Raw genomic sequence first — 22,660 nt, 5'->3', positions numbered from 1 at the left:
TGGTGCACGCCCCCTCCAGACCACAGCAAGCCCACCAGGGATGGAACACAGAACCCACCTCTCTCCTCCACTTTCCAGTCCCCCGTTGCCCTGAACACACTTAACAGTGCCTACTTCTTTCCCCAAACAGACCCAAATTCCTCATTCCTTCATCCACTGAGTGTCACTGCTGATTGCCGTGTTGCAGCCACCAAGGAAATGCCAGAGACGCAAAAGACAAAAAGGGCACAGAGCTCTCCAAGTGAGACAAGATATTTGCAAGCCTGCCACAGGCTTCCTGGGCTTCATGACCCACTGGAATGAAATCCCAGCTTTTCCCTGAGGCCTACGGCATTTTTTTCTTTCTTTCTTTCTTTCCTTTTTCTTTCTTTCTTTCTTTCTCCTTCCTTTCTTTCTTTTCTTCCTTTCTTCCTTTCTTAATTTATTTTTTAAACTGTGATGAAATATACAGAATGTAACATTGACCAATTCAACCTTTTTTTTTTTTTTTTGCGGTACACGAGCCTCTCACTGTTGTGGCCTCTCCCATTGCGGAGCACAGGCTCCGGACGCGCAGGCTCAGCGGCCATGGCTCACGGGCCCAGCCACTCCGCGGCATGTGGGATCTTCCCGGACCGGGGCATGAACCCGTGTCCCCTGCATCGGCAGGCGGACTCTCAACCACTGCGCCACCAGGGAAGCCCTCAACCATTTTTAAGTGTACAGTTCCGTAGCATTAAGTACATTTATGAGGTTGGGCAACCATCACCACGTCCATTTCCAGAGCTTTTTCATCTTCCCAAACTGAAACTCTGTCCCCATTAAACACTCACTCCCCATCCCCTCCCCAAGCCCTTGGAACCCACCATCCTACTTTCTGTCTCTATCAATGTGACTACTCAAGGAACCTCCTATGAATGGAATCATACAGTATTTGTGTCTTTTTTGTGACGGGCTTATTAGCATGAAGTCCTCATTTGTAGCATCTGTCGCAATTTCCTTCCTTTTCAAGGCTAGATCATATTCTATTGTAAGGATATACCACATTTTCCTTATCCATTCATCCAACGATAGACACTTGGGTTGCCTCCACCTTTCAGCAATTGTGAATAATACTGCTATGAACATGAGTGTACAAATGTCTCTCCAAGTCTCAGCTTTCAAAGATTTGGGGTATACCCTCAGAAGTGAAATTGCTGGATCAGATGGTAAACCTATGTTTAATTTTTTGAGGGACCACCATATTGTTTTCCACTGAGGCTGCATCGTTTTACATTCACGCCAGCAGCGCGCAAGGGTTCCAGTTTCTCCACACCCTCGCCAACACTTGTTATGTTCTGTGTTTTTGATAGTAGCCATCCTAGTGGCTGTGAAGTGATGGCTCATTGGCCTACAGCTAATCAAGGGCATCTATCGCTTCCCCAAGGGAACGTCAGCCTCGTGAGGGCAGAAACTCTGATCTCTACTGTTTCCAGCTACACTCTCAGGGCCTAAAACAGTAACTGGCACTTGGTAGGTAGATTGAAAGCCAAAGTCAACTAAAGAGCAACTTGGACAGGGAAGACGGATTTGAAGGATATTTAAGGAGTTAAAGAGACAGGCTTCCCTGACTGATCGGGTAAAAGGATAAGGAGAGAAGGGTTTCCAGCTCCAGGCCCAGGTCGGGCTGTGAAGGGGAGGGGCGGGGGGAGTGGGGTGGAGCTGTATCTTAGGGGCGGAGCTACCCATCTTGGTAACAGCTGGGTCTCCTTAAGCGTGGTCCTGATTTTTCTGTGAGCCTCAATTTCTTCCTCTATAAAAGGGGAATGATGATGATGTCCACCTCACTGGGTCACCAAACAGTTGGTGAGATAATTCACCCAAAGGGTTCGGCTTACAGCACGGCACGCTGCCTTCCATCCACGTTAGCTCATGGTCTCCCCTAGGAGAGATTAAATCAGGCCCTTCCTCACACAGTGAGCCCTCCAGCACGCCCAAGAACCCCAGAGGTCTGTGCAGAAGAGAAACTATCTAGGGAATGTGTTTTCAACAAAGTGAACGCCAAAGGAACACGTGTCTATAGCCGGAGCTACGGCCTTTAAACGCCTCCAGCTTCCCTGCCTGGCTCGGGGCACTCACTCCCCTTAGCTGGTCCAAGACCTTGGGCGGCCTCAGGAACGAGAGCCAGGAGCCGCGAGGCGCACCAGCCTGCTGAATTGCAGAAACTCAGAATTGCCCACTTAATCTGCACAGCCTGCACCCGAGGAAACTGAAGAATCTCCGTGGAACATTCTAGCTGTTCAGCAAAGAGGGGAGAAAGTTCCTGATCCTGAAAGTGCTTCTGCCAGCACTGTTCTGGTTCAAACTCTTCCCATTGTCTTGATAAAGTTCAAAGTCTGGGTGTATATCTACCACCCAGCAACCTGCCACCTGTCCTTCCCCCTGCCACCAAATTCTTGGTCTTCGAATCCTAATGGCTCATGGCAGTGAATCTCATTGACCACGACCTGCCAACATCTCTCAGACTTTTCCAACAAAACTTTTCTTAGGCTGTGTCTCAGGCTCCGCCATGCACTTTTTGCATGAAAGGTATGAGAAGTCTGAATAACAAGGAATTAATTGAAAAGAGTGTGAGTGAACTCCTGGGGTGATGTCATCTTGTTTACGGTGGTGGTTACACTTGTTAAAATTCACTGAGCGCTTAAGATCTGTGCATTTTATTATATGTTACATGTCTTGGTTGTTAAAATCAACTAAAAGGGATTACAAAACAGCAACAATATGACTACAATTTATAAGTACAATATAAGTGAAATGATAGCAACAAGGTAACTGCTATTTATAATTACAACATATTACAATAATAACAATGTAACTATACTGTCTATCATTCCTGCATTATCTCATTTGGTCCTTACAACCACGTGATATATTTCTGCAACAGTCCCCCCCTTACCCATGGGGGACACCTTCCAAGACCCCCAATGGATGCCTGAAACCAAGGAGAGTACCAAACCGTATACATACTATATTTTTCCTACACATACATACCTACGATAATGTTCAACTTATTAATTAGGCACAGAAGAGAATATCCCAATGGCCAGCATCACTAATCTTATGCTTCGGACCCATTATTAAATAAAATAAGAGTCACCTGACACAAGCACTAGGATACCATGACAGTCAATCGGATAACTGAGATGGCTACTAGGTGACTCATGGGCAGGTAGTATATGTGGATATGCTGGACAAAGGGATGATTTCTGTCCTGGGTGGGACAGAGTGGCAAGATCTCATCACGCCAACTCAGAACTGCATGCACTTTAAAACTTATGTCACAGCAAGATCCTTTTTGACCCACCTCCTAGAGAAATGGAAATAAAAACAAAACTAAACAAATGGGACCTAGTGAAACTTAAAAGCTTTTGCACAGCAAAGGAAACCATAAACAGGACGAAAAGACAACCCTCAGAATGGGAGAAAATATTTGCAAATGAAGCAACTGACGAAGAATTCATCTCCAAAATTTACAAGCAGCTCATGCAGCTCAATATCAAAAAAACAAACAACCCAATCCAAAAACGGGCAGAAGACCTAAATAGACATTTCTCCAAAGAAGATATACAGATTGCCAGCAAACACATGAAAGAATGCTCAACATCATTAATCATTAGAGAAATGCAAATCAAAACTACAATGAGATATCATCTCACACCAGTCAGAATGGCCATCATCAAAATATCTACAAACAATAAATGCTGGAGAGGGTGTGGAGAAAAGGGAACCCTCCCGCACTGTTGGTGGGAATGTAAATTGATACAGCCACTATGGAGGACAGTCTGGAGGTTCCTTAAAAAGCTAAAAATAGAACTACCATACGACCCAGCAATCCCACTACTGGGCATATACCCTGAGAAAACCATAATTCAAAAAGAGTCATGTACCACAATGTTCACTGCAGCTCTATTTACAATAGCCAGGACATGGAAGCAACCTAAGTGTCCATCAACAGATAGATGGATAAAGAAGATGTGGCACATATATACAAAGGAATATTACTCAGCCAGAAAAAGAAACGAAATTGAGTTATTTGTAGTGAGGTGGATGGACCTAGAGTCTGTCATACAGAGTGAAGTAAGTCAGAAAGAGAAAAACAAATACCGTATGCTAACACATATATATGGAATTTGAAAAAAAAAAAAAAGGTCATGAAGAACCTAGGGGCAGGACGGGAATAAAGTCTCAGACCTACTAGAGAATGGACTTGAGGACACAGGGAGGGGGAAGGGTAAGTTGTGACAAAGTGAGAGAGTGGCATGGACATATATACACTAGCAAATGTAAAATAGATAGCTAGTGGGAAGCAGCCTCAAAGCACAGGGAGATCAGCTCGGTGGTTTGTGACCACCTAGAGGGGTAGGATAGACAGAGTGGGAGGGAGGGAGACGCAAGAGGGAAGAGATATGGGGATATATGTATATGTATAACTGATTCACTTTGTTATAAAGCAGAAACTAACACACCATCGTAAAGCAATTATACTCCAATAAAGATGTTTAAAAATAAATAAATAAATAAAACTTATGAATTGTTTATTTCTGGAATTTTCCATTTACTATTTTCGGACCTCAGTTGACCACAGATAACCAAAACCATGAGCTGTGAAACCACGGATTGGGGGGGGGGGCGGGGGGGACTAGTGTATTCCCATTTTACAGATGAGAAAACTGAGGTACCCCCAAGAGAATTCCAGTAACTTGACTGGGATCCCACAGCTAGTAAGTGGCAGTCCCAGTTTACAAATCATAGTAGCTTCCTGTGTGCCCTGGCGTGTGCTAGGTAGGGGTATTCAAAAATTCAAACATGACTACAGGTTTCAAGAAACGTCCCCACTGAAGCCCTGAAGCCAAGTGCTCTGAGCCACTGCCAATGACAGAACATCACCAACAAAGATAGAAACTCCATCTCACGCACACACACACACACACACACACACACAGCCCACTGAACTTCCCTATCATCCGTGACATTCAATACCTTCATACCAAGGCTGTCCAGTCCCTGCAGATTTGAACAGCCCAGGAAAGCTATCTTTTATTTATTTTCTCCCAACTATTAAAAGATCTATTTATTCTGACTCTTAGCAAAGTGCACCGTTGGAAGGAATGTAAATTGATGCAGCCACTATGGAGAACAGTATGGAGGTTCCGCAAAAAACTAAAAGTAGAGTGACCGTATGATCCAGCTATCCTACTCCTGGGCATATATCCAGACAAAACTCTAATTCAAAAAGATACGTGTACCCCAATGTTCACAGCAGCACTATTTACAATAGCCAGGACATGGAAGCAACCTAAATGTCCGTCGACAGAGGAATGGATAGAGTATACATTCCTGTATGTGTGTATGTGGCGTTTTGTTTTTAACAAAACAAATTAGACAAATATTTTTTAAAGCGTGGTTGATAGACGACTGCTTTCTCCTTCACACGCCTTAATCTGAACTGGGGTGTCATAAATGACGGCTTACTATGTGCTACATATTTTATTCGTGTTACCACGCAACTCCATGAGGAGTTTTATCTTTTACACGTGGGAAAGCAAAGGCCCCAAAAGGATAAACAGAGTTGTTGTCAGTTAACAATGGGCTGAGATTTAAACTCATCTGAGCCGTTCATCGCGACGGCAAAGTGTTTCCTTGAACCTGACATCTGAGTTGTTTTATCTAGAACAAATTAAAATTGACAATTTGATGTTTGTGGACACAACCCTGTTGATGGAAACTTCTGAACAGCTTTAAAAATACAGCCTGGGGTGGGAGGTAAACTGGGAGATTGGGATTGACATATACGTACTGCTATAATATAAATAGATAACTATAATATACTATGATATAAAATAGATAACTAATAAGAACCTACTGTATAGCACACGTAACTCTACTCAATACTCTGTAATGACCTATATGGGAAAAGAATCTAAAAAAGAGTGGATATATGTATAATTGAATCACTTTGCTGTACACCTGAAACTAACACAACACTGTAAATCAACTATACTCCAATAAAAATTAATCTAAAAAAAATGCAGCCTTGGGCTTCCCTGGTGGCACAGTGGTTGAGAGTCCGCCTGCCGATGCAGGGGACACGGGTTCGTGCCCCGGTCCGGGAAGATCCCACACGCCGCGGAGTGGCTGGGCCAGTGAGCCATGGCCACTGAGCCTGCGCGTCTGGAGCCTGTGCTCCACAACGGGAGAGGCCACAACAGTGAGAGGCCCGCGTACCACAAAAAAAAAAAATGCAGCCTTGGATACATGAAAAGATGCTCAATATCACTAATCATCAGATAAATGTAAGTTAAAACCACAATCGGATATCACCTCACACCTGTCAGAATGGCTATTATCAAGCATAGCACAGGGAGATCAGCTCGGTGCTTTGTGACCACCTAGAGGGGTGGGATAGGGAGGCTGGGAGGGAGGGAGACACAAGAGGGAAGAGATATGGTGATATATGTGTATGTATAGCTGATTCACTTTGTTATAAAGCAGAAACACACCATGGTAAAGCAGTTATACTCCAATAAAGATGTTAAAAATAATAATAAACAGGAAAAAACAAAATGGTAGCTTCTTAAAAAAAATTGGATTTTGAATGAGATATTAAAAAATCATGCATCATTAAACATATGAAAAAAAGAACACAAATAACAAATGTTGGCAAGGATGTGAAGACAAGGGAACCTTCGTGAACTGTTGGCAGGAATGTCAATTGGTGCAGCCATTGTGGAAAACAGTATGGAGGTTTCTCTAAAAATCAAAAATAGAGTTACCATATGATCCAGCAGTTCCACTCCCGGGCATTTACCCAAAGAAAATGAAAACACTAATTCAAAAAGATCCATGCACCCCAATGTTCATAGCAGCTCTATTTACAATAGCCAAGACATGGAAGCAACCTAAGTGTCCACTGACAGATGAATGGATAAAGAAGATGTGGTGTATAGACACAATGGAATACTACCAATGAAATAATGCCATTTGCAGAAACATGGATGGATGTAGAGCTTATCATACTAAGTGAAGTAAGTCAGACAAAGACAAATACCATATCATATCACTTATTTGTGGAATCTAAAAAAAAAATTATACAAATGAACTTATTTACAAAACAGAAACAGACTCACAGACATAGAAAATGAACTTATGGTTACCAAAGGGGAAAGGGAGGGATAAATTGGGAGTTTGAGATTCACAGATACACACTACTATATATAAAATAGATAAACAACAAGGACCTACTGTATAGCACAGGGAACTACACTCAATATCTTGTAATAACCTCTAGTGGAAAAGAATCTGAAAAAGAATGAATATATGTATATGTATAACTGAATCTCTTTGTTGTACACCTGAAACTAACACAATATTGTAAATGAACTATACTTCAATAAAAATACATTTTGTTAAGAGCATGAGGGAACTTTTGAGGGTGATGGAAACATTCTGTATCTTGATTGTGGTGGTGGTTACATGGTGTGCACTTTTGTCAAAACTCATCCATGAAAACCAACTAGTGTGTGTGTGCGTGTGTGTGTGTGTACTAGTTAGCTAGGGCTGCAATAACAAACTACCACAGATTGGGTGGCTTGAACAACAGAAATGTGTTTTCTTATCTGGAGCCTAAAAGTCCAAGATCAAGGTGTTGGCAGGGTTAACCTCTTTGCATGGCTTACAGATGGCCATCTTCTCCCTCTGTCTTCACATGGCTATCTCTCTGTGCACACGCAGGTCTGTGTCCAAATTTCCTTTTCTTAGAAGGACACCAGTCATACTGGAATCCAAATGACCTCATTTGAACTTAATTACTTCTTCAAAGGTCCCATCTCCAAATATGGTCATATTTTGAGATACTGGGTGGGGCTTGGGACTTCAACATATGAATTCTGGGAGGACACAATTCATCCCATAAACAGAAAATATGTGTACTATTTTTCCAAATTAACTTTGAAAAACAAATATCCAAAATTGTAAAAACCAAGATCTAAATAAAGGTGAGCTTTATTTGCACCCTAAAAATCACAGGTCCCAGAGGACAGTCAACCCACCTTCCATGTGTGTATCCCCTACCTCTCAGCCTTGGACTGGACACAGGGCAGGGCTGGAATAAAGACACGTCTCTCAATTGTTCATCCTGATACCTTGGCATATGAGACTGTCACCTGCAACGTCCCATGCCAATGATAAACTGTAAACAACCTCAAAATGTCCACCAACGCAGGAATTAAAAGTGTGACATAGGGACTTCCCTGGTGGCGCTGTGGTTAAGAACCCACCTGCCAATGCAGGGGACACGGGTTTGAGCCTCGGTCCGGGAAGATCCCACATGCCGCGGAGCAACAAAGCCCGTGCGCCACAACTACTGAGCCTGCGCTCTAGAGTCCGCGAGCCACAACGACTGAGCCCACGTGCCACAACTACTGAAGCCTGCGCGCCTAGAGCCCGTGCTCCGCAACAAGAAAAGCCGCCGCAATGAGAAGCCTGCACACCACAACGAAGAGTAGCCCCCACTCGCCACAACTAGAGAAAGCCCGCGCGCAGCAACGAAGACTCAATGCAGCCAAAAATAAATAAATTTATTTTTAAAACGTGTGGCATAGATTCATATTTACATGGAAAGAGCCTTAATAGATGTAAGAGGGGGAAAAAAACAGGCAACATTGGTATCATATGGCATCATATCATCTCATTTTCTTTAATGCATAATAGGATTCCAATTGACACATATATGTTTGCAGAGAAAATTATGGAAAATCTTTCATCAAAATTAAGAAGTCATAGCTCTTGGACAGTGGATATTAGGGCAACCTGATACCTTTATCTATATTTTTCTGAAATAAACATAGATAACTTACGAAATAAAGATCATGCATTTTTAAAAAGACATGATAAAAGGTTTTGAAATGGGCAAGAATAAACCATAGAATGTAGGGATGCCCTTTGGGTGGTAAACTATACAGAAATGCAAGGCAGTGCTTACTGTAAGTCAGGACACTTGTTGCTTTGGGAGACGTGAAAGGGACTGGGGTGGACATGGCCCATAGAGGGGATTAAGTGGGAACTGGCAAAAAGAAACAAGGTTCTTGAACTGGGTGAAAGAAACAAGGTTATTTGCTTGAGAGCAGTAGTTCTCAAGCAGGGGACATTTGGCAATGAGGTCTGGAGACATTTTGGATTGTCACCACTTGGTGGGGCGCTACTGGCATCTAGTGGGTGGAGGCCAGGGATGGTGTTCACCACCCTACAATACACAGGATGGTCCCACCATGACCAAGAATTATTCAGGTCAAGACGTCAGCAGTGTTGAGGTTGAGAAACCCTGCCTAAACTCATGACATTTAAAAAAGAAAAACTAGGGCTTCCCTGGTGGCGCGGTGGTCGAGAGTCCGCCTGCCGATGCAGGGGACGTGGGTTCGCGCCCCGGTCTGGGAAGATCCCACATGCCGCAGAGCGGCTGGGCCCGTGAGCCATGGCCGCTGCGCCCGCGCGTCCGGAGCCTGTGCTCCGCAACGGGAGAGGCCACAACGGTGAGAGGCCCGCATACCACCAAATAAATAAATAAATAAATAAAAGGTTTTGGTTGAAAAAGAAAAAGAAGATAAATACAAGGGAGGACTCCTTGAGGATCAGCAACCCACCCTCAGTCTCTGACCGCAGCCAAGACAGAGAAAATGAGGTTTTGGATAACAGACCTAATCCTCTGGGTGGATGTTCAGTCTATGGCCAAAGCCACCCTCCCCGACACCACTCTCAGTCATGAACAATAAAAACGTGTAAGAGACACAGATTCCAGATGGCAGATTAAAACCTCTATTAGATTTCAAATGAAAACTCCTACTGTACTATTTCGAATGTGACACACAGTCCCATAAAAATAAAGATGAATCACAAGGCATTTTCAAGGGAAGGTTGGACTGCATTACGTCACAGCAAGTCACACTGACTCTCAGCACGCTCACGCTGAGAGCAAGACCCAGAAATAGAAATGAGGGCCGAACGGCAGGTCAGCCCACGGGTCAGCTTCAGCCCTGGCCCAGCCCTCCCCCTTTAAGCCAGCATCACAAAACCCCAAGCCCATGATGAGTCAAGGAGAGAGAAAGTGTGTTTGGAAAAACTAGTTCCAGATGTCTTGAGAGGCAAGGCAGCTGGGATGACAGAGGGAGCAGGGAATGAGAACTCTGCAGAAACAATTCCTAACTCTCGTAGGGCAGAGACATTTTGCCAGTGAAGTTAAGTCTTTATTTTCACACTCCACATGCATGCGGGTCCCAGGGGAATGTTTCCTTGTGGCATTGTAGATTCTGAGCTTTGATTCTAAGTTCACTGACTCTTCCAGCTTGTGTACGACAATTACAGAAGCCAGAGTAAACAGACACTCAGCTACCAAGAAGCCACAAGCAATTATAAAGTGCAGAAACTCGACAGGTCACAGCAAGTTACATTTTTTTTAAAACCCTATCAACTGGAAATGGAGACAACCCATTAAAATGAACAGTTAATGGTTTTTAAAACCCTAACTCACTCAACGGGAGAGGCAGTGTAGCATAGTCAAAAAGGCCCGTGGTTTAGAAATAAGACCATGAACTAAATTCCAGTCCTACCCTACCCCCATCCCATTATCTGTATGACCCTGGGCAAGTCACTTTACCACTTCTAGGGCTAAGCCAGGCTGTAAAACAAGGACTATTCTTAGGGTGCCTATGAAGACAGAATGAGATAATTTATATAAAGTGATTAAAAGATAGTAAACAGGGGCTTCCCTGGTGGCGCAGTGGTTGGGAGTCCGCCTGCCGATGCAGGGGACGCGGGTTCGTGCCCCAGTCCGGGAGGATCCCGCGTGCCACGGAGCGGCTGGGCCCGTGGGCCGTGGCCGCTGAGCCTGCGCGTCCGGAGCCTGTGCTCCACGATGGGAGAGGCCACAACAGTGAGAGGCTCGCGTACCGCAAAAAAAAAAAAAAGATAGTAAGCAGCTTTCATGATAATGATTATCAAAAATAACAAATCAAAATTAACTTCACAAACTCTTTAGAAAACAAAAATGTTATATAGCCAAAATCTGTGAAGGCAGCCAAAGCCATGTTTATGGGTGAATTCATGGCCTTAAGAGCTTTAATTGTATTAAAAGTACTAGCTCTTTCCATATGAAAGAATTCTCCTTATTTAAATAAAAAAAAAAGTATGGTATTAAATTCTTCACTCATTCATTCCCCAATTTATTCCAAAAAGGATTTAGGTGCCTGCTGAGTCATCTAAACGTTTCACACCAGAGGGGAAAAAAGAAGCAAAATCATGACTCAGAATAATCTAAAAATGAAAAGAATTCAGATTATAACAGTAACTAATGCATGTGAGAAAAGAGAATTGATAAATAAATCCAAGATCTGCTTTGCTGAAGGAAAAAAAAAGAGCAAAACTGGCAAGTCTACATAGATGTAAAGGAGAACATGCCAACGAGATATTTAATAACATGCTATTAAATCTGAACATTTCAATGAAATGATCCCTAATAAAATACAAATCACAAAAGTTGACTCAAAAAGATCCCACCAGAGGTGAAAAACAATTTTAGACTGAATTCTCTAACAAGCTGGTATACAAATTTTTTAAGTTACTAAAGAATTGTTTCCTCAACAGTTTATTGCACCCTGTGATTTCTCTAACACATAATCGGTTTTTCGAGGAAGTGTTAGTCCTGATGCCATAATTCTAAAACATTTAAACTGGAAACTTGTCTCGTTCATTTTATGTGGCTAGGATATCAGATAACAAAACCTGATGAAGAGATTGCAAAATAAAACGGACCAAAAACATAACACAGTTTATCTCGTGATCACAGGTGGCAAAGATCCATAAAAACAAAACAAACAAACAAACAAACAAACAAAACAAAACAAAGCAAATCAAATTCAACATTATATTAAAAGCATAATTCATCACAACCAAGTAGCGTTTACCACACAGGAAAGCAGGGGTGATTTTATACTAGGAAATGATTGTCAGATAATACCATTGTTAAATATTTAATATTAGTCTTGAAGCCCTGGTTAGTAGAATAAGATTTAAAATGAAATGAGAGGTACGAGATTTTTTTTTAATTGTAGAGAATAAAATTGCACACAATGAATAAAAATATTTAAAACCTACGAATCAATGTCACTAAAGGATGTGTATTCAGGAGAAATATGCTTATTCACAGTAGCAACAACTAACAACCAAAACTCCGTGTTACAGAAATCAGGAATCATCACAGCAAGAAATATATGGGATAAATATTTTTTAAAGCACCATATGAAAAGATTTGAAAAAACAGAGACACTGATCACATACCTGCATGGAAAGGAAAAATATTAAGGTATCAATTTCTCAAGTTAATTTATAGATTTTACAGATTAATGCAATTTTTTAATCAAAATTTCGGTGGATTTCATGTGTACTGGAGGAGGTAGATTTGGAGATTCTTAAATTCAACAAGAAGAAGAAACACTTTGAAAAAGTGTAATAGGAAAGAAACCTGAATCTACCATCAATAAAACATGTTCTAAATCTATAGTAATAAAACCAGCATGTGGTACTGAAGAGGCACAGATGAATGCAACAGAATTGATATCTCTGAAGCAGAGCCTGGTTTTTTTATTGCACTTAATAAAAGATAAAGAAAACATCAAAAGTCTTTAGGAAAGGAATTGATTATTCAACAACTGGAATCCGGGAAATGAAATAACTACTAGGGAAAATCACTTTAGATTCTCAGTTATGCCACACACAGTCTTGGGTGTTTCATCAAGCTCTAAGTCCTGGCTAAAATGTTTCATAAGTCCCATTGTTGTTTCCCACCCTGGGATTTTGTGGCAAAAAAAAAAAAAAAAGGTCACAAATGCTTCCCCTCCAATCCACAGGTGGCATCTATATCCACCCTCTTCCTTCAAGCTTGTCTTAGCCATGTTACTTGCTGTGACCAACGGAACATTAGCATACGTGATGCAAAAAGAGATTTGAAAAGCACTTGAGGGCTGGGGATTGATCTCTTGCTGCTCTTGGAAGCTGGAGACCATGATAGGATCCAAACCCAAGCTAGGGAGGAAGAAAAAATTGATGTCTTTTCTGCAGGGAGAAAAAACAAAGCATCCCAGCTGACAGCCAGCACTGAATTTGGCGCTCAATGCTGAGCCAAGAAGACAAACTCAGGCTGAGGTTCCCTCCCTCATTCCCCTATCCATCCTGAGTCTACTTCCTCTCTACCCACACCCATTCTATTCTGCTTACACTGAAAGCGCTCTGTTCCCGGTTCCCCAGAGAAAGAGGAGAAGCCGAGAAGGAGCTGACACATTCCTCACTCTTGGTCACCCATAGACATGATGACACTCTCACCCCCAGTCGACACACCTACCCCTTCCTTGTTCCTCTTGCTCAGATGGCCCTATAATGGCCTCTTTGTTACGTTCAACTTTCCTAAGACACTCCTTCCTCTATTCCAGAGACTCTCAAGGGCTTACAAAGGTCGGAAAAAAATTCATTGTTATACCTTATCTTCAAGGGGGGAAAAAATCAAACTCAAAGTAGAGAAGAGGAATGGGATTTTAAAATTTTTATCAAAAGAAGAGGTATCAGAGCTTCCCTGGTGGTACAGTGGTTGAGAGTCCGCCTGCCGATGCAAGGGACACGGGTTCGTGCCCCGGTCCGGGAAGATCCCACATACCACGAGGTGGCTGGACCCGTGAGCCACGGCCGCTGAGCCTGCGCGTCCGGAGCCTGTGCTCCGCAACGGGAGAGGCCACAACAGTGAGAGGCCCACGTACCGCAAAAAAAAAAAAAAAGAAGAGGTATCAGTTAAAAGTAAGGAAAAAACTTTGAGGCTGGTTCCCTTACCATTTCCTCATTACAGATGAGGAAACAGAGGCTAAGAAGAGCAAGTCCAAGGTCACACAATAGACTCAAGATTCAAAACCAGCTTTGTCCGACTCTAGAGCTATCTTTAACCATGAAATGAAATGCTTCAGAGCAGTGCTACCCAATAGAACTCTCTGTGGTGATGGAAATGTCCTACGTCTGTGTTGTCCAAATGTGGTGAGTATGACCAAGGGAGAAATGCTTCATTTTTATTTCATTTTAACTTAGTCCCTTGTGGCTATTGGGGCTACCTTATTGAACTGCACAGCTCTAGAATGCCACCAAGTTGGTTCCACACCACCATCAAAGGTGGGACCCTCAACATCCTTACCCTCCCTGAATCCCATTCACCCACCCAGGAGAAGTGGCAACTGAAAGATGATAAGACCTTAAGGGGAAAAGAGCATGAGGGAGGGTTATGGCCAAGCCTAGCAAAGCCCTCCATAAATACTCAAACGTCCTCTAAAATAAAACAAATAGACAATTTGTTACCCGAAAACTGGGTTCCCCTCTGGGTAGGTGTTGAACCAATGGACACAACCAAGCCAAAGATCGGGAGAAGAAAGGATTTATTATTACTTGCTCCAAATAAGGAGAACACCGGGGATCTTTCCCAAAGCAACGTCTCCCCAAACAGCAAAATTGGGGAAGTTTTAAGCTAAGGGTGCATGCATATCTATGAGGGGACTTGAGCAGAGGAGAATTCAGGATAGAATTGGGCCAAAGGTTGACAGAGTCCAAGCTTTAGTTGGCTGAAGTCGGGACATCATCCTTCCATCCTCTACCTGGGTGGGGGCTTTAGTTCCTGCAGAACTCTAAGGTATATTATTATGTATATAATACATCTGTATATTATGAGGAACCAGGACCCTGCCCTAAGGCTGCACTATTGTTTCTTGACTGTTCCTCCCTCGTTTCTGCATTCCCTCCCTTAAGATCATTAATTGCTGGGTGTTCCCTGGTGGTCTAGTGACTAGGATTCCAGGCTTTCACTGCTGTGGCCCAGGTTCAATCCCTGGTCAGGGGAACTGAGATACCGCAAGCTGAGCGGCCAAAAAAAAAAATTATTCATTACTGAGACCTATTCAAGGTAAGCATTACAGCTGGGCTTAAATCACAAAAGGGCTTAGGCCAAAATGGGTTCTCTTATGTCAAGAAAGCCATCCCTGGCTCTCTTTGTCCAGGGACTCCCTACCCTATCTGCTTACAAAACAATGCCATGCTACACTTATTCAGCTAGCAAGAACAGGTTCTGAAGGACTGATTAACATTGTCCACTCCCGGCTGGCTAGACCCCTTCCTAGAGCTACTTCATGGAGTCAGGAAAAACTCAGACATTCGTTTACCTCTGTATAGGTAACATTTGCACTTTTCATCAAGGGGGAAAGAATTGATGTCATTTTCGGACTTCTTTGATTCTGAATTTGTAACTCTTATGAACTGGGTCTATGTTAGCTTCCTTCCTCCTTCCTCCCAAGACCTTGGGGCCAACATGCCAACATATCCTCACTTTAGGTCCCGCATCTCCTATTTTTCATTCTACCAAATGCCCACCGCTGTTATTTGCATTCCCCAGTAGGAGACACTATCGCATAAATATAACCCTCCCAACGGCCAGGAGTCCTCAAATCAAGTCAGGCAGTGCACCAGGCTTGTGGGTCACAAAGACATCCTTTCGAAACTGAAAATCCGTGAAGAATTACGCCCTCATCTGAACCACATGGGCCTCTTTAAGACAATTCTCCAACTTTTTCTCCATCAAACTCATCCCACCGTGGGACATCTTTCCTTTCGCAGATTCACCTACTGCTTTACTTCTGACATGTCTCTCAAGGTCTTCTGACTATACTGTCTTCTGTACAACCACGAATCCTGAGGTCAACTTCTTGGTTTGTTTTTTTTTTTTTCTCGCCCTTGTAAAATTCCTCTGCAAATAACCTTCATACCTCCCTCGCTTATAAAAATAATTTTCTTAGCAAAACTTGCCTTGGTAAAGAACACAGAGTTTTGTTACAAAGTTCAGTCTGTGCCTTGTTTATCACGAACTGAAAAAGGGAGGCCAGTGAGTACTATTCGACTACATAACAGGATTTTCAGATTTCTGAAAAAGAAAAAAAATAATGATTGAAGAGCACACCACCACCCATAGCCACGCTCCAGAGAAGAAGTGGCCGAAATGATCACCTCTCAAAATGGTCTGTCGCGGGCTTCCCTGGTGGCGCAGTGGTTGGTTGGGAGTCCGCCTGCCGATGCAGGGGACACGGGTTCGTGCCCCGGTCCGGGAGGATCCCACGTGCCGCGGAGCGGCTGGGCCCGTGAGCCATGGCCGCTGAGCCTGCGCGTCCGGAGCCTGTGCTTCGCAACGGGAGAGGCCACAACAATGAGAGGCCCGCATACAGCAGAAAAAAAAAAAAAAAGAAAACCCAAGTTTAAATAAAGTTAAATATGTTTCAAAAAAAAAAAAAAAAAAGGTCTGTCGCAAATAGTGCTGGGGTGGGGGTGGGGCAGGTGTTAAATAAAGTCCACTGAAGGAATAGAACCTGAGTCTGACCCTGGTTCTGGGTCCAGAGGACAGAGGACCATGCCGAACTGTGCCATGAGAGAGCAGTCAGCAACATTCACACTGGGGGACGTGCCCCAGATGGAATGCCCAGTTCTCCAACAGGAAGAAGGGAAAGAAAAGAAAGGGATGGAGGGGGAACCTCTAGACAAGGGTTTTCACCCTCAGCACTAAGACATTTGGCCCTGGATCATTCTAGGTGGTGAGGGCTTTCTCTGCATCGTAGGGTTTGAGTGGCATCCCTGGCCTCCACCCACTCGATGCCAGTAGTACCCACCCCCCAAAACTTGCGACATCCAAAAATATCTCTAGACATTGCAAATGTCCCCTGGGGTGGGGGTGGGGGGGACAAAATCACCAAGGGAATCACTGCTGTAGGGCCAAAGAGATATATCCCTTTTTTTTAACGGTCAAGACTAAACTATATCGTCTAGAGAGTCACACTCGAGTGATAAAACTATACAGAAAGAAAGAAATGACCAGTAGAAAAGACAGGACAGTGACCATTTTAGGGAGAGAGAGGGGGCTGTGTCTGGGATGGGAACCATGGTAGGGCCTCTGGAGACAGGATTGCTGGCAAAGTACTACTGCTCAACTGGGGGAGGTGAGTTATGAGGTTGTTTGCTTTAAAGAAATTCATTAGGCTGTACATTTGGTTTGTGCGGTTTTCTGAATCTGTGTGTTCTTGGATAATCAAATGTTTATTTATTTATTTAGTTGCACCGGGTCTTAGTTGCAGCACGTGGGATCTTGGTTGCCGAGTGCAGGATCTTCAGTTGCAGCATGCAAACTCTTAGTTGTGGCATGCAGGATCTAGTTCCCTGACCGGGGATTGAACCCGGGCCCCCTGCATTGGGAGCATGGAGTCTTAGCCACTGGACCACCAGGGAAGTCCCTAAAATGATTTTTTAAAAAAATAAAACCAAAAGGAAAAAAAAAAAAGGAAGAAAGGAAAAGAAAGAAACCTTGACTCTATACAAGGACATAGAACATACTTAAACATAGTACTACCAAATGACCCAGCAATTCTGCTCCTAGATATAGCCCCCCAAGAGAATTGAAAAGAAGTATTCAAACAAAAGCTTATACACAAATGTTCGTAGCAGCCCTATTCACAATAGACAAAAGGTGGAAATAACTCAAATGTCTGTCAGTCGGTAAATGGATAAACAAGATATGGTATATCCATACAATAGAGTTTTACTCAGCAAGAAAAAGGCATAAAGTCCTGGTATATGCTACACTGTGGCGAAAGGTCCAAACCACAGGTAGTGAAAGACACAAGATGTAAAAGGCCACATGTTGTATGATTCCATTTATATGAAACATGCAGAACAGGTAAATCCACAGAGACAGAAAGAAGGTTAACGGTTGCCAGGGGCTGATGGGAGGGAGAATGGGGGTGACTGCTAAAAGCACAGAGTTTCTTTGTGGGGGTGATGGAAAGATCTGGAACTAGATAGTGGTGATGACTGCACAGCACGGCTTAGTGCTAAATGTCACTAATACTAAATCTTACGTGTATTGTACTACAGTGAAAAAGATTGTTTTTAAAGAATAGAAATCTTGAATGCTTCAGGTCAAGCCTGCTTTGCATATCTCCTGCTATGATATCCGATTTCTCTGCACACATGAAAACCTTAACCTTGTCACCACTAATGAGATACCTGTGTCAAGAGTCCTGTTTGCTTGCGGACAAGCGTTGCAAGCAGTCGATAAACAATGTGGGTGCTTCACACGCTGGGTGCCAGTGTGACTAGATGCCAGGGCTTGAAACCCTGTCCTTATAAGATCTTCCAAAGAAAACAGTTTCTTCCATAGGCGAGCACTTGGAAACACTCCATAGGTATAGCCTGTCCATCCAACTCCCTTCCTAGACTGCAGCCATCATTCAAGACCCAAGACCCTCCTTGATGGGACAAAAAAGAAGCAAAAAAAATTGTATAATAAAAAGGTCAAATGATCCTTTACCCAAAACCCTCCAGGCGTTTGACAGCTGTGGGCTTTATCTACCAGCTGCCCCTCCAGAGCCAATTTGATGACCATACTTCATCGTGTGCCTCTGTGTCCTATGACTTGAGTCTGGGTTGGGAGACCTCAATCCACTTCCTAAACCTGGAATTGGAGGAAAGTGGCCCAATCTACTGCTACTCAGATGGCCCCACCCATGACAGACAACAGGGTCCCAGAGGAAAGCAATTATTTTTGTTTGTTTGTTTCCCACTCTTGATATTATTTATCTCTAAGTGTAAGCAGACATTTAGCCTGAGCTAGCAAAGACTCTAAGTCCAAGACAAAGAGAGGGGAGAGGGGGAAGGGGAGGTGGGGAGATTGAGTGGAGAGGGGAGATGGAGAGAGGGGAGAGGAGATAAAGGATACAATTTTCAAACCCCACCACCCACATCAGTTCTCTTTTACTGGGAAAGGGAATGTTCTATCAGGCACAGGTGTGTGGAGAGAGAAGTACTGACCACAAAGAGCATCTGGGCTCCCAGCCTGACAGGAGCTGAGGTCCACAGGACCTCCCTGGGGCATTTCAGGTGTTCAGCCACAAAGAACAGATTTTAATTCTGACAAAGGGTCTGGTGTCACAGTGGGAAATAACTGGTCAATGAATTTCATCAAGTAGGAGGGAGAAAAAGAAAAACTCGTCAGACCAGTTACCAAGTTACCAGACAGCCACATTTCCATAATTATTTAACCCCACCCTACCTTCTTCCAAAGGATTGGGTTGATTTATTTCTCTAAGTGAAAAGGTAGCTAAATGGGTATCCCTATGTCTCCTCCAGGAAGCCAAGCACTTGTTAGAATTGTAAGTCTGTACCTTCACTAATAAATTGTTGGATAGTACTGTCCCCAAGATGCCAGGTGACGATGAGGCTAACTGGTCTACCATTCTTCAGTGCATTCATGAACCTACTGAAACACTTTCTGCCTACCTAACTTATTTCCTTATAGTTATTTCTTTGACTTTGTCCCAGACTCAGCAAGGACTTTGGGGTCCCAGCAACATACCTGGCTCAGCACAACTGTCCACTCAATATCAGTGGAAACAACACATCCTGAATATAGCCCCAAATGTAACCTCTGTGATCACTCCATCACACCTGCGGGTAAACTTCTGGCACTCAGAACACACGAGGGCACAAGCCTCTCTTCACAGCATGAGGCGACCTCCTTACTCTTGCCCACAAGACCTCTGTGCTTTTGTCACCGCCTTTCCACCCATCTGGAACACCCTTCCCCCTTATCCTCTTTCTAAGCATCATTTACCACCCAAATCAAACCACATCTCTTCAACCACTCCAATCTGAGACAATCTCTCTCCTTCTACAGATGCCCGTGACAACTTACCATCAATCTCGGGGAAGGTAGGGGAGGCTCAGAAACATGGTCTCTAGAGCTCTTGTTCTTTCCTGCTATACAAAATCTAATCATCTCCAAAAATAAAGTTCATTTAAAATCTTCCAGGGACTTCCCTGGTGGCGCAGTGGTTGAGAATCCGCCTGCCAATGCAGGGGACACGGGTTCGAGCCCTGTTCCGGGAAGATCCCACGTGCCGCGGAGCAACTAAGCCCGTGTGCCACAACTACTGAGCCCACGTGCCACAACTACTGAAGCCCGCGTGCCTAGAGCCTGTGCTCCGCAACAAGAGAAGCCACCACAATGAGAAGCCCGTGCACCGCAATGAAGAGTAGCCCCCGCTCACCGCAATTAGAGAAAGCCCACGCACAGCAACGAAGACCCAATGCAGCCAAAAATAAATAAATAAATTTTTAAAATATATATTATATGATATTGCTTATATGTGGAATCTAAAAAAATGCTACAAATGAACCTATTTACAAAACAGAAATAGAGTCACAAATGTAGAAAACTTAAGTTTACCAAGGGGTAAGGGTGGGAGGGATAAACTGGGAGATTAGGATTGACATATACACACTACTATATACAAAACAGATAACTAATAAGAACTACTGTATAGCCCAGGGAACTCCACTCAGTACTCTGTAATGACCTTATGGGAATAGAATCTAGAAAAGAGTGGATATATGTGGATATCGTATCGTATAAGTGAATATATGTATAACTGATTCACTTTGCTGTACAGCAGAAACTAACACAACATGGCAAATCAACTAGACTCCAATAAAAATTAATTTTAAAAAAAGAAAAGAAAAAGAGGGGATGAGAAGGGCTATAGGAAAAAGCAACCAGAATGTCGGCAGGGGCAAATTCTAGGGCATCTCCCCACCCCAGCTTTCTTTGTTCTCTGCAGTTCCCCAACTTTTCACAATGAGCTAAGAAAGCACAACAGTTAAGGGCTCAGATTCTGAGCCAGAATACCTGGGGTTTGGGTTCAAATCCCAGCTCTACTACTTACTAGCGATGTGACCCTGGGCAAGTGGCTTAATCTCCTGGGGCCTCCAGGACCTCATCTGTAAGGAGGAATTGCTGGGAGAACTTGCTGCAGTATGGTAAGCAAAGCGCTTAGAACAGTGTCTGCCACAAAGCAAGCCTTCACTGTCGAGATGATTCTGATTATTACAGTACCAAAGGCAACGTTAAAAAAATGAAAAATGGATCAAGGGGAGAACAGTTGTAATCTGAAGCTCAAACCTCTGTCTAAAAGCAAACCCTTCGGGCTTCCCTGGTGGCGCAGTGGTTAAGAATCCGCCTGCCAAGGCAGGGTACACGGGTTCGAGCCCTGGTCCGGGAAGATCCCACGTGCCGCGGAGCAACTAAGCCCATGCGCCACAACTGCTGAGCCTGCGCTCTAGAGCTCGTGTGCCACAACTACTGAAGCCCGCGTGCGTAGAGCCTGTGCTCCGCAACAAGAGAAGCCACCGCAATGAGAAGCCCACGCACCACAATGAAGAGTAGCCCCCGCTCGCCGCAACTAGAGAAAGCCCCGCACAGCAACGAAGACCCAACGCAGCCAAAAATAAATAATAAATAAAATTAATTTTAAAAATAAATAAATAAATCAAAGCAAACCCTTCAAGAGAGAATGTACATGCACTTAAATAGGTAGTGTTTAATATAAATGGAGCACCTCAGCTTTCAGAGACTCTGAAACATGGATGGAAACTCAAACTCAGGAAGGAGAGAATTGCCTCCCTTTGCCTCCTGCTCCTGCCGTATGTGGCATCAACGACCAGTTTCCTGGCACCCATCGTGCCCCAGACTCACCCACCCCTCTAACTGGCAGCGAGCAGTTGGGGTGGCCTCCCAGGAAAAAAAAAAAATGCCAGTGGGTTTTCCTGGGGCAGCTGGTCAAGCAAGTCCTGTGGTTTCTGTTCCCCGCCCCCCCACCGAAAGCCCAGAGCTTGGGGTCCCCAGAGCCTCAGAAGCTGAGGCACGAGGTAAGCACAGTGATCTTCCCTCTGGGGCCACAGGTCCGAGCACCCAGCTCTCATCAGCAGGTCACACGGTGGGCTTTCCTCTGCCTGCCCCAAGACCAAAGTCAGAAATGGAGCCAAGCTTTGGCAGACACTTACCCAGTGGCTGGTCTGCCCAGAAAGGGTAGTGGACTCATGGCGTCTAGGAGAAGCTTCCAGAAAATTCACAAAGTGTCAAGGGCTGGGATAAGTGTACCCCGTGCATCATTTCATTTCGCCCCCAAAACTGCAACCCTGACAAGCAGGTGCCGTAATGATCCTCACTCTTCAGATGGGGAAACACTAGTTTGGTCCAGCTCATGAGCCATGACCGGCAAAACAGGACTCCGAACAATTCTCGTAACCACTTGGAAACGGGTCCAGTGAGGCTGACCTTCGGGTCTTTATGACACACCTATGTGGGGGGAGGGGAGATATTTTCTGAAGACTAGTTTAGGGCTCCATCCCATGCTTTCACCCCCAGATCCCCCTCTTGTAACTCTTCCTACAAGTGCATTCAGTCACATATTCAATGTCTATATTTGCCATCAGAAGGTCCTCTCCAAGGATGCAGGGGCTTGTCCCTACTGTGGCCCTGAGGACCCCAATACCTGGCACATAGTAGGTTCACAATAAACCCATTTTGTGACCCAGCTCACAAAGACTCCATCTCCACTCTGCCCATCCAAGGCTCCTTGCATCTGGCCTCCGTTGGCATCTCCACCCCAAATATGTAGACAGAGTGATGGAGAAGAAGCATCTCAAGACATACACCACAGTGACTTTCCTTTTAAATACTTTCACCACTGAGAAC

General features: G+C 44.0%; 1 protein-coding gene and 1 non-coding gene across 6 annotated transcripts in view; both read right to left on the bottom strand.

Moving 5' to 3' along the window:
* Positions 1-22,660, bottom strand: part of INSR (insulin receptor) — a 130,587-nt gene that overhangs the window by 86,388 nt on the left and 21,539 nt on the right. The gene's annotated exons all lie outside the window — the stretch shown is intronic.
* Positions 17,283-17,355, bottom strand: TRNAW-CCA (transfer RNA tryptophan (anticodon CCA)). Its single transcript has one exon. It is a non-coding gene; the product is annotated as a tRNA-Trp (tRNA).

This window comes from Tursiops truncatus, chromosome 3, assembly GCF_011762595.2.
Source record: "Tursiops truncatus isolate mTurTru1 chromosome 3, mTurTru1.mat.Y, whole genome shotgun sequence".
Lineage (NCBI taxonomy): Eukaryota > Metazoa > Chordata > Mammalia > Artiodactyla > Delphinidae > Tursiops > Tursiops truncatus.
This window is presented reverse-complemented; position numbering and strand designations above follow the sequence as displayed.